This window comes from Nuphar pumila, chromosome 13, assembly GCF_984573655.1.
Source record: "Nuphar pumila chromosome 13, dmNupPumi1.hap1.1, whole genome shotgun sequence".
Classification (NCBI taxonomy): Eukaryota; Viridiplantae; Streptophyta; class Magnoliopsida; order Nymphaeales; family Nymphaeaceae; genus Nuphar; species Nuphar pumila.
In genome coordinates this window covers 25,978,479-25,990,710 of record NC_143261.1, presented here as the reverse complement: position 1 = coordinate 25,990,710, position 12,232 = coordinate 25,978,479, and positions in this window count along the sequence as shown.

Genomic DNA, 12,232 nt, shown 5'->3' with positions numbered 1-12,232 from the left:
CTCAATTAAAGAAAAGAACGAAAAAGAGGAAATAGAAGATGTGAAAGAGGAGGATGAAAGCAATGACGACGACCAAGGAATTGATGAAGACACTTTTGATTTCTTAGTTAATAGCAAGTGAATAATTTTTTTCGTATAAACTTGAATCATTATGATGTTTGTTTTTTCATGAACTTATGATCATTTTGTTTTTGTTTTTGTTTTTGTTTTTGTTTTTTATACTTGATTATTGACACTTAATGTATGATGATTTAGTTGATGCTCTATAGTTATTTGAATGGAAGTACATTTATATACATGCTTGATACTTATTTGATGCTTGATAGTTTTTAAATATGGTTAGTGAGATTGAAAATAGATTTTATATTTTTTTCGTTAGTTTATTTTATTTGTTTTTTTATTTTTTAAGAATTTATTTGAGTTTTTAAATTTGTTACCGAGATTTTGTCAAAAAAAACTCAAGAAATATGCAAAAAGTTGAAAATCTCCCGAAAAATTCACTGCCAAGAAATTGGCGTTTTAAACTTTTGTCATAATGGTCTCACTCCTACGTTAAGTGGCCGACTCCAACATTTCTCACTTCCAAACTTACCCCAAAACTTTCAGTTTTTGCCTTTGTTAAGCCTTATACAAACACTAATTGACATCTAAAATTGGGAAAAATTCCCATAAATACATCTTCTGTGCCCGTTAAAAAATGATAATAACAAAACCCAGTGTGAGCTTAAAAAGGACACATTATAATAAGAAAATTATGCCCGTACCAAGCCGGCCATGTGAATGCCTACGCAGCCATGTGGGGGTGTGAGTAGGCCTGGCAACTGCTCAGGTTTCTTTACGACAAACCCAATTCAGTCCATCCAAGCTGGGTTTGTACTCTGCTACCAAGATGGGTCCAGGTTCAAGTTCCAACTTGGTTTCTGTCACCCATATCCAGTTAACCCAAATTTTGGTGTTTCTATGCCTCACATGAAACAACCCCTATGTCTGATTAGAATCCAAACTTTTTTCTTTGTCATTGAATGCGCATCATTTGATGGGATATTGAGCTCCCATTAAGGGAAGTAGATAAAGGTTTTGGATCCAAATGACCAATCTGAATTTGATAAGATTGCCCTATGGTTGTAGGAGACAGAGATTTGGACATCCGTTGATCCCATCTTGAGCTGGCCCATTTACAGTGTGGCTTGGAGTAAGTCCCTCCTTGTGTACTTGGCTGAGTGAAATTGGAAGTTAGCAAGTGTAGGAAGACTAGGGGTGTCAACGGGTTGGGTTTGGTTCGGACCCAGTTGAAACCAGACTTGGACCAGATTTTTGGGTATGGTATCAGGTCCAGACTTGAATCTAATCGGATCTACTATAAGAAAAACTATACCCGGACTCTATATGAACTGCATGAATCAGACACGGTAAAGTAATATTTTTTATCATTTTTACATTGAAAAATTGTGGGTCTTAATCGAAACTTGGGTCGGGCGCCTGGAATAAAATTTTACAAACTATACCCTGGTCCATGTATTAATCAGACCGGGGTCTTAATCGGGTTTTCTTATTTGTCACCGTACTCGGACCCTATAGGTTTGGTAAACCAGACCCATTAACAGCCGTAAGGAAAACCAAGAATTTTGGCTAAGAGACCCCAAGGACTCACACAATTTGTGGTTTTGGATGAGTCATGGTGGGTCTAGCTTGTGGGTCCAACCTAATTAGCTCATAGAGCTAGGGAAATGGTAGTGATGTAAACTTTAGACAGATGCACCAGGTGGGCACTAGATCTTAACCTGCAGGCGCCAGGTAAGGACTAAGGACAGACCCCACCGGTTGTAGGATAAAGTGGACAACATCCCATTACATAAAAAACTTTGGGTAAATATTTGTTGGACCCACACCTAGGCACATGAGATCCAATTTCTGATAACATAAAAAGGTTTGGTCTGACATGGAGTTCAAGATGATATATACATCATAATAACTAGTTGGATCTGGATTTTAGTCTCTAGTAATTAATCGACTAATTTAGAGTCTTATAGCTGAAAAGGGAAGCCTGTTTTCCGGTTGGGGGTGGACCTTCTGAAATTTCTCTGGTAAAACAAAAGAAAATAAGGCCTGTGAGGAGGGCTGTAAATGGGTTAGATCCAGAAAATATATACAGGTCTCCTTAATTTTTTTGAAAGAGAAATACTGGTCTCCTTGACTAGGCTACTTAAAACTTGGGGCTGTCTAGAGAGAGAAACAAGAGGCAGGTATTTTTGCCCCCAAAATGAAAATTGTACATTAAAAACTTCACCAACCAGCACACATTTTACTATAGGGCATGCCAGCTCTTTCATCAATTTGATACGAACCTGTGTGATAAGGTTGCTGACACTAGTCAACTTCTGGTCACCAAATTATTCAAGCGATGGCACCAATTAAATAGGCAGCATTATTGAGAGAGAGAGAGAGAGAGAGAGTTCATCTTTGTTATTTATTTCTATGTAAGGCACCAACCTCAAAGGTTAGATCTGACTAGTACCGCAGAGAGAGAGAGAGAGAGAGAGAGAGAGAGAGTTCATCTTTTTTATTTATTTCTATGTAAGGCACCAACCTCACAGGTTAGATCTGACTAGTACCGCAGAGAGAGAGTGAGAGAGAGAGAGGTGGAAGACAAGATAACCAGATCATCTTTGCTGTTTATTTCTTTAAGAAAATTCCATCTATGGGCCAAACCTTTGCCCCTAATCTCAGAAAAGGGCCTCATATTTCTTGAATTCCCTAATAAAAGCCTTCATTTTTCAGGAAACTGCCAAACAGCGATGTACTCTTAACATTGACCATTAACATCTCAGTTCAATTGAGTCAAATGACCAATATACTTAAACCTTCTCTTTTCTATCAGCGTAAATAAGTATTTTTCAAATCCAAAGGTCAAATTATAAAAAACTTGCCTAGCCTTGGAGTTTTACACTGCCGGCATGACGACCGTAGGTATGGCAGGCTGAGCCAGTGTGACCAGGTCTTCGTGCCGGGTGCAGTTTTTTTAGGATTATTAATCCAAAAAAAATTTATTAAAAAACTCGAAAAGAATCACATTTCCCAAGATGATGGAGGTTAACAGAGATCTCTGTCTGGCAGTTTTCAGAAAATAGAGGCTTGTATCAGGAAATTCAGAAATGTTAGGCTCTTTTATGAGGTTAGGGAAAAATGTTGGCCCCTAAATAGAATTTTCCTTTATTTCTTTTACTAAAGACACCAACCTCACACAAATTGGTTCAGTCCATCTGAATAAGCTGTACAAATTTCTACTTGTAGTTCTAACCACCAAGAAGCTTGCCATGTATACCTCCCTCAGTCTCTACCATCCAATTGACAAAAAACTAATGGATATTGAGGTGGAAATACTCTTTATAGATATTTTATTACTCCAGCTATCCTTTTCTATTTCATTCACTAGGAAGCATCCTGGCATGCAAAAACAACTGAAACAATTCTTTAGCAAGACTTTTAGTTGCATTGAGTACCAACTGATTAAAATAAATAAATAAAAGAAGGTATTTAAGTTTTCCACAATTTTTAGAAAATATTCACTATAATGATCTGTACTCTGTTGTCCAAGAATAATTGAATAGTTAATGAATAATTGAATAATGCAAATAATCCGAGAAATAACGAAACCCCATGCACCAAATAATTGTTCAAGGACATGGATTCCTAGAATGGGCTGGCAAATTTGACCATTTATAGACCCTTGCCATAACAGAACAGGAATTCTTTTCACTTTTCCCAAAAATAAAATGCAACCCTGTTCCTATCTTCAGATCAATTATGGAGTTGTATAGATCAACTTGGCAAGAACAGCCATGAAATTTGTTTTTCTCTTTCTTGAATCTTAGATTGGTATATTTAAATTTTAAAATAATTAAAAGTCTGCAATATGATACTGTTCTGCATGATGATTCCGAATGATCTTGGTATGCTTAAATTGGAGAGAGTATGAGCTTTAAGTCCATTTTTTTGAAAATGTTGAAAGTTAATAGTCCAATTTGAGAGGACACTTTGCCTATTCTTAAGGAATATTTTGGGCTTCTTAAAGAATAGTTGTCTGTTCTCGATTTGTTAAAAGATCCCGTGTGTGCTGAATTTCTAAAACAAAGAGAATTTTGAATTGTTGCGAATTTGGACAAGTTTAATTTTCCAGTTTGTTCTTCTTTACTAATATCAATGGCCAATATTTGTTGATTATGAAATCTGAGGAATTGTTGATGATAAATACCCTTAAATGGGTTACCTTCTGTTGGAGTTGGAATCATGTCACATTAAGGCAGTAATGTTAGGCAATTTAATGGAGATTGGAGGTTTTAGCCTTTGATGGCAAAGCAAGGTATTCAAGGCTAATCAAGTGTCATTAATATGTTGCAATGCAGCCCTCTTCCAAAGTACATGTTAAACATAAAGTGAACCACTTATTCCTATTAAAATCGCCTTAATTAGCATAACGCAAAATTAATAAATATGCATGTAGTTGTCAATATATATATATATATATATATATATATATATATATGTATATATATATATATATATATATATACATATATATATATATATATATATATATATATAAGCTAAGAAAAAAAAAACCTTATCATTGGCCACACACTAGCCGACCTTGGGATTGGTAAAACTATTGAGGTCCCCTTACCCACCAGGAATTTCACCCAGCTTCAGTCTTGCAACAAAGGAACAATGGTCATCCCATGTTAGGTGACAAACTACGGACGCCCTTAATCATGCAGGCAGAGCCCTTGTGGGCGGTATAGTGATTTCTATCAATGTCATAACTTATAAGGGCACACTTTTTTCATGTGTCTAGATCACATGTACGTACAATATCTTATTATTTTTAATAATTTTTATAGTAGTATTTTTATTAATATATAAATTAATAAATATATTGTTATGTAGTAATATATCAAAATTTATTTTAAAATCAATAAAATCATTAAAAAAATAGTGTCCTCGTGTAACTCATACCACGAACCCAGTTGGGAAAGCGACCTTAAGTACGATAGAATAGCTAGCGTGAATAGGTTTATCCTGAGGGTGGGCTTTTTTTTCAATAAAAAAAATAAAACTTTTATGAGAGGTGACCATACCTTAACCCTAACCTAAAATCTTGAGCCTGAGCCTTTGGGACTTGATGATGACTATCCCAAACCATTGACAATATACCTGACTCATACCTAGGGGTGGCAATCCGGTCGGGTCGGCCGGTTGAGTTAACGGGTTGGCGGGTCATAATACCTCAACACGAACACAACCCGTTTATTAAACGGGTCGGATGTGACAAACATGAACACAACCCATTTATTAAACCGATAACCCGACACGACACGATTAACTTGTTTAATAAATGGGTCGGGTCGACATAACACGATTACACGACATGGCGACCCGTTTATTAAACGGGTCAACCCGATAACATAGACACGATAACCGACCCGAGTAACCCGAATAACCTGTCTAACCTGAATAACACAATTAGAAACACAAAAAAAAAATACATATTGTACTTTTTTCTGCAAATCTCAATATGAAATTGTACTACCAACATTAACATAAAACTTCAACATAAAGTCATAAACATATATATGTTAATATATATATATATATATAAAGGGGTTGCGGGTTGACGGGTTCGTGTAAATGGGTTGACCCGCCCGCCTAACCCGTTTATTAAATGGGTCAAACGGATTGGCAGGTTGGCATACCCCTAACACGAACATGACCTGTGTACGACACGAACCCGTTTAAGCCAAACCCCAACACAACTAAGAAGCGGGTTGGGGGGTCGGGTCAGATTTTGCCACCCCTACTCACACCCCCCAACCTAAAAGTGTTTTAGGGTCAAATGGAGCCCACTGGTTCAACTGATGCCATATTGTCGTGTTATGGATCTTCAGCCACCTATTTGTTCGGCATGATTTAAACGAGAAAAGAAAGATAGTAAAAGGGTCATGGCCTCCTTTGGCCCTATCCCAAGTAGGGTGTCAACGGACCCAATCCATACCAAACCATATAGAGTCAGGGTCTGGTGATAAATAAGAAGGCCCGATTAGAATCCAGGTCTGACTTGAAGGGTATGATTTATATATAGATTTGGGTATGGTTTATAAAATTTTATACCGAACCTGGCCCAAGTTTCAATTAAGATCTATAATTTTTCAATGTAAAAATAATTAAAAAAATATTATTTTAGCAGATATGGTTCATGTAGTTCTTATAGGATTTGGGTAGGGTTTCACTTATGATGGGTTTGATTAGACCTAGATCTAGACCTGAAACCATAATCTCAAATCAGGTTTGGGTCTGGTTTTACATGGATCCAAACCAAACCTGACCCTTTGACACCCCCTGGTCCCAAGGCCTAGGTTTCATATCTTGGTTGTTGGTGTCACAAGCTTACTTCTTCAATAGGCCTGTGCAGCGCAATGGTCCTTCCTTACCATCGCAAGCCTTCTGATTGCTCGCTTGCAGCAACAGAAACTTTGATAACTGAGAGTGCAAGAAAGCGAGAATATAGAGAGGGACATAAATCGCAATCACTCAAAAATATTTACAATAAGGGTAAACAAAAGAAAGCTCTTCGCATTTACATTCATTCACATTTTTGCCCGATGGCTCGTTACAGTTCAGATCTATGAGCTGATCCTTTATTATATTTATCAACATGAACCAAAGTACATGGGTGGCCTAGAGAAAGTTGCAAGTGACTCAACACTTTACATCAAAACTCAGTTAAAGCAAAACAAACTCTAGACACAACTGTATAAAGTAGGTCTCAGGGGAATAGGCTCTCCACTTCAAGTCATGTGCCGCCCTCGATGCCATCTACTTTTTTGTAGGCCCTCACTTTGGTCGGATAGTAGCTCTTCATCTGGAATGTTGGCTCCCACGCCGTCTTCATTGTCTCCTCCCACTGTACTAGATACTTCTTCGTTTTACCCAAGTAATTGACCTTGTGGCAAAGGATCTTGCTGGGACACTTTTCATCCCATTGTACTGTTGGGGCCCTCTACAAGATAGGAGTGCATTGTGGCACAGTACATTCTGGATCTCTCTCGTCTGCATAAAACGGTTTCATGTTGCACATGTGGAACACTAGGCGCACCTTGAAGTTTGGGGGTAGGTTCAGCTTGTACGCTAGGTTGCCCATTTTCTTGATGATGGTGAATGATCTATCATACCTCCTGATCAGTCTGTGGTGCCATCCACGGAAGATGCATGAGCAATCTGGGTAGAGTTTCACTAACACCTAGCCCCCAACACAAAACCCAGCATAATAACTGTGCTTGTTTGCCCACTTCTTCATCCACTTGGTTGCTTTGTGCAAAAATGACTTCGCCAGCTCAGTTTGCTCGTGCCAATCTCGAACAAATTGATAGACAAGGGATGACCTTCCCTTCTCGTCCAGTTGCCTGCAGAGCTCTTTCAATTCAACCTGGCCCATGCGATAAAGGACCATGGCAGGAAACTTTGCTTTAGGGGTCAACTCTAACTTGTAATCGACCTTGCGTCGCGACGACAAATGCTTTGGTAGTTTCAGGAGCATTATTCTCCGAAACTCAGTCAATAGTGAGACAAGGGTCGGTGGCACTGTTGTTTTCACCTTCCCTTCTTTGATGCGCACAATGACTAGGGATGTCTGATCTCTCTGCTTGATACCCTTCTTCAATTGCATAGTAGATAGCATTGAACACTTACCTCCAAGAGTAAGACACTACACTGTGTGTGAAGAGTTTGAACCCATGATTGTCAACGAGTTGAACTTTGGCAGCAACATCTCATTTTGGCTACGAAAAAAACTCTATACCCAAAATCATTTTGAAGTCGTCCAAGGATACCACATGAGAAGTTGGCTTTGCTGGCGTAACTCTCAATTTGGATACCCACATCCCTTGCTTCACTAAGGATTGGCTTGGCCTCGAAGTTCACTGTCCTGATGGTCCTCTGTTTTGGTCCAGGCTTCAAGTCCAATCGCTCTGCCTCTTTCTGTCAAACAAAGTTATGCATGGCCCTAGAGTCGACCATTGTCATAATAGACTTTTCATTCGCAATGATTTTCATATACATGAGTTCTTTGCTAACTGGGATGCTCTCGATTGTACAACTTCTAGCTGTGTTGATCGTATGCATGACTCCCACCCTTGGTTGTAAAGCCTCAATGTCACTACTCTTCACTTGCATTGTATTGGTCTGCTTTGGACATTGTTTGGCAATATGTCTCTCACCACATAACCAACAAGTCACAATCGGCCCTTTATTACCATTATAGTTATACTTTTTATAATTTTACTTCTAGTCATAATGGTGTTGGGTCAACGACTCACCTTTATTGTCGTGTCGGTCCTCCTTCTTGCATTCGTGGTCTAGCTTCTTTTCAGCCTTAATCGGTGGAGTTAAGGACTTGCACTGTGTATCTGCTAATTGCTCGATTGTTACATATGCATATTCCAAAGTCAGGAGATTGCTTATTTTCACTTTGAAGTGTGCCCAAGGTTATAGTCTCATAATAAATCAGTTGAGTTTGTCTTCATTTGGCATATTGGGTATATCTAGCATGAGCTTTTGGAACGTCCTGATGTAGTCTATCAAGGTTTCAATGTGCTTGAATTCTACCACCATCCGATAAACTTGTCATTGTATATTCTTTGGCATAAAGTAGTTTCGTAGCTCACGTTTGAAGGCTTCAAAGGTATCAATTACACAACGGCCCCTTTCCATGTCGCTACGCTTTCATTTTTACCAGGCTATAGCATCTTCGTTGAGTAGAGTTGTTGCCTCATTCACCTTGAGGTCTTCGACAAATACATTCTGAATGTCCAAATAGTCTTCTACCTGAAACATGAAGTTTTTTATAGCCTTGCTATCTCTGGAACTATTGAATTTAGATGACCTCAATGCATCTATCTTTGATGGCCTATCATCACTTTTGCCATTGAGGATAATTGTTCGTTGCAGAGTGTAGTTCTTCAACTGAAGCTCCTCAACTTCAATCTGTAGGTTGTTCACTGTCGTAGTCATTCAAATAACTAGTCCCAATAGCAAGTTTACCTGCTCTTCCAAGCTTGTCACCTCGTCGTTCAATCCTCCAAATGACTCAATTGTGCGTGAAATCGCTTCCTCGTGCAAAGTCACATCAACCACCAGTTTGTTAACACTCGCGGCTATCTCCTCATGGCTCTGAGGTGAACTCATCTTCTTGGCCTTGGCAACTGTTTTTCTTTGGTACTCTACAAGTAATAACGGTGTGCCACGATGTCTTGCTCACAAATCGTGGCTTGTCAGCACGTCTCTCAACATTGACTCCTGAGTCCCTTCTCTAGCTCGAGAACAGGCTCTGGTACCACTTGTCATGGACCTACTTCTTCAATAAGTCAGTGTGGCATGATGATCCTTCCTTACTGTCATAAGCCTTTTAATCGCTCGCTTGCGACAGCAAAAACTTTGATAACGGAAAGTCCAATAAAACAAAAATATAGAGAAGAAGATAAATCACAATTACTCGAAAGCAATCACAATGAAGGTGAACAAAAGAAAGCTCTTCACATTTACATTCATTCATATTTTTACTCGAGAGCTCGTTACAATTTAGATCTATGGGCTGACCCTTCAGGGTATTTAATATCAACCTTAACCAAAGTACATGGGTGGCCCGGAGAAAGTTGCACTTGACACTTACATCAAGACTCAACCAAAACAAAATAGACTCTAGACACAACTGTACAAAGTCGGTCTGAGGAGAACACTTGGATCCTTTCAAATTAAAGGGTTGGACAACATGAGCTCTTGAATAGTATGGTACATTATTGCTTACTTTTGTTTTTAGAGTAATACTTATTTACTAAAGGTTGTACTCGACACAAAGACCTAGTTGTGTTGTTCACACCTACGGTCGTCTTGTTGCGAGTATAAAACTTTGAGGTTATGACCTCTGCCCTGAGGCCTAAGCTACGTGCTGGCTTGCGCAGAGGGACGACACCCATGAGAATTGAACCTTGATCTAGCAGTGAAGCCCCCACCCCACTACGCCAACCCTGCCTGGGGCTAAAGCTCTATTTTTAACAAGCAAAATATAAACAACTTAAACCTTCACAACTGGACTCATTTATGCGCTGACGTATTATGCAAGAACTGATCGGAACCTAAGGATGCAAAACGGTTCGGATCCGAAATAGTTAAATACATGGAGATTCAGATGGGAATCGAATCCGGAACAGCAAAAAATTGTACTAGATCTGACCCATTTTCATCCCTACTAGAACCCAGATGAGCACTTCACCATTTCATCAAAAGATGGCCCTCAGACCCCTACTCGGAGATGCCTATCTACATAGATCTCATAGCACTCATGAAAAAGGTCAGATTCGAACCAGATCATGCATGTTAAAACCCAAATCAGGCCTGACGTTGATAGAATAACTGGATCTGGATATGGTATTTATATAATACAGTTTCTGGTGAATAGGTTTTTTCATATGAAAAGAATAGAATGAGTTACACGTTATCTGAATCCAAACATTAATCTAACAATGTTTTTTTCTGCATATGGATCAAAATCTGAAAAGATGCAATCTGATAAATCTGAGTCTAGTTTAAAATGTTGAATGGATCTTATTTCGGACTCAAATCTGAAAAAAAAAGTGCTAGATCCAAGTGAGGTCAGATGAACCAGATCCGTTTTCACCCCTATCGTAGCAAATTCTCTTACTAAATCGCAAGGAAGTCGGACTTCTTTCAAATGGAATTGGAACCTTTATGAAGTCGCAAATTGAGACTGAAAACAACAACAAAGTAATAATAATAATCGTCGTCATAATCATAATAATAATTGTTCAAGAAATTACTAGTGGTTAAATATAATAACCAAAGTTGTGCTTTTTCTAAATAGCTAATAAGTTGGGTAGCTTTCGCAATAAGAAATTATTGATTACACTTGAATAAACCATAATCAAATTAGTGGCCACTTTTTAAAATATTGTGATTTTATCCTAAATTTTTAAAAATTTGATATAATCCCCAAAAAACATGATATTTTTCATATAGTTATTTTCCAAATATTGAGCTTTCATCACATTATTAACGCGATATTTATAATTTTTACTATTTTTATGCTCTTATATATTTCAAAATTTAAACATACTGATATTTTTTTGAGAAAACCAATATTTTAATTTGTCACAGGATTTTTCATTGCTAAGAAAATCCCGACTGCATGATTTCTCACATTTTCTTAACTTTCCTGTTTTTTATGGATCAAGGCTGATCAAGCCTTACAGTTATGATCTATATGATTTGTTTAGTCAAAAATATGTTTTGGATAATTTGAGTGTATTGCTTAAGCATGTTTTTTAAGAGATTCAAAAAGTAATGGCACACAATTCTACCACTATATTTTTTAATTTATAACCCGAAGAAATCACACCTGGCATGAAGACATGATCGCGCTGGCTTAGCCTGCCATACTGATATTTTGAAAATCTTTGAGAGAAATTATCGTTTTATACTTTCAGGCAATTTCTCGTGATATTATCGCGAGATTTATGAAAAATCTCACAAGATTTGTCACTATGCCAGTACAGGACACGGTGCTCAGCTGCCCAAAATGTGTTTGTAGGGGTGGGCAATGGGTCAGGTAGCCCAAACCATGGGCTGGGTTTGGGTCAAGGTTCTAGGCCCTAACCTCTCAGTAATTTTGCTGAAACCCGGCCCGTTATATAAATGGGCCGGGCCCAAGTCAGACTACGGGCACCCTATGAGCCTAATCTACCTAATTAATTAATTGCTTTAGTAATATAAAAACTAAAGTTAATGGTTTCATTAATTGTATTCAAAACAAATATAGAATTGTAAATTTTATTACTTTTCAGTATTTTTTTCTTTTTAGAATTAATTTGTTAACTTAATTTTCAAAATAACTTACAAATGGGTTTGGGTGGGTCGAACTGGCCTGCTAAACATTTTCCCATTGGGCCGGGTCATGGGTTGTCTCTCAAATCCGAGGCCATTAAAAACCAGGCTAAAACATGTCCCGTTAACAAATTGGCCCATCAGTTTCTGGGTCCGGTTATGCTCAAAGCCCGAAGGCCTGAGATCCAAATGGGACTAAGCTAGGCCAAGCCGGGCCGGGATGATGCCCACCCCTACTCATCCTTCCATCACTCCAATCCACATGTTCTTTCTTAATGTCATT